Source organism: Aplysia californica, unplaced genomic scaffold (assembly GCF_000002075.1).
Source record: "Aplysia californica isolate F4 #8 unplaced genomic scaffold, AplCal3.0 scaffold00220, whole genome shotgun sequence".
In the NCBI taxonomy this organism is placed as follows: domain Eukaryota; kingdom Metazoa; phylum Mollusca; class Gastropoda; order Aplysiida; family Aplysiidae; genus Aplysia; species Aplysia californica.
Genome location: NW_004797490.1, coordinates 981320 through 982718, shown reverse-complemented (window position 1 = coordinate 982718; position 1399 = coordinate 981320).

The window sequence follows — 1399 nt, the reverse complement described above, 5'->3', positions numbered from 1 at the left end:
AGAGAGAGAGAGAGAGAGAGAGAGAGAGAGAATTGTTATACTTCCTGACCACCATCACCACAACCAGGTTTTATCGAAGTCATATCCGGATGATGGTGGACATTCACTTATCGATCAGGCAACGGTTTCAGGCGGCATGGCTAGATGCCGTTGTTGCTAGGGGTTCATGGGATTGGTCATTAACCACGGGATACCATTGCGCGCAGAGTTAATCTGCTTCTAGATTCCATGTTTCTGTAGCGTGCGGCCTCAAAAGATGGGTGTAGTTTTGTTTCTAAGCAACATTTTTCCATACCAATTCAAGCGCAATGAAGGGGTCGAAAGAAAACCCGAATTCGTTTGAATTCCAAATAGATTGGAGTAAAGAATGTTATATTTTTAAAATCTCTAGACAAGTTAGAAGAACGTTTTCGGCATGGAACTCTTTTCTGCAATCGCTGCTTCGCTTATAACACAAAACCACGTTATCAGTTTACGTGAAAAGGAACCAAATGCAAAGCGACCCCACCATTATGTTAAGGGTGGGAATTTGGGCGTTGTGCTGGATAAAGACGCGATTCGAGAATGGATGGCTCCGGGGGATACGCCCAGACAAGTGAGTGCTTTATCGGCCGCTCACGAGGGACTCTGCCAGGGAATCCGTGGGCTCTTAGCGTCCCTTGAAGAGGAAGGGAATTGAGAATGACTGGAGCTTTGTTTGTGGCCTGAGTCAGCCGAGGAGGTGTTGGCACGTGCTCTTGTTAATGCAAGCTCTCGGTATTCTCCTCTTTCTCTTGAGTGCAAATTCTCAATTTGTTCTGTCTATTTAGAATAGGAAGGCAATTTTCCCTCGCTAAGTTATGCATCTCCCAATGCTCATGATGTGGTCAGTTTTTTTAAACTATAGAAATTCACGCACAAATAAAGACAATTTTAGAAGCAGGAACTCCCAGGAAAACGCCAATCTCCGATTGGAATAAGCCACAAAAAAGATGGAAAGCCATGAACATTAATTAACTGTTTAAATTTGTGAATGATCACCAATCGAACACCAATCACCAATGCCGGCATTAAGCGGGACTACGGAGCGAATGACTCTGGTTCGAATCTCAGACGTGGCGATCTGAAGTGGGCCTTTTCGAGGAGTTTTTAAAGCTCTTCACCCTTTTGGTTCGGTCGTATTGGAGATGAAAGTTCAATTGGTCGCTTTTAAGGACAATCGGCCCGACCCAGATTTTCGGGGTTTCAAGAAATCTTGACCTACACCAAAAATGGGCATTGCCCTACCTATAGGAGAAGTTTGGTTTCATTGGTGTGTATATTTGTTTGGTTGTAGAAAAAACTCTTCTTGTCTTTTAAAAAAACTGTACAAGGGGCAAAAAATTTACCTTCGATTTTCTAAAAGCAGCATTTTTCGGGA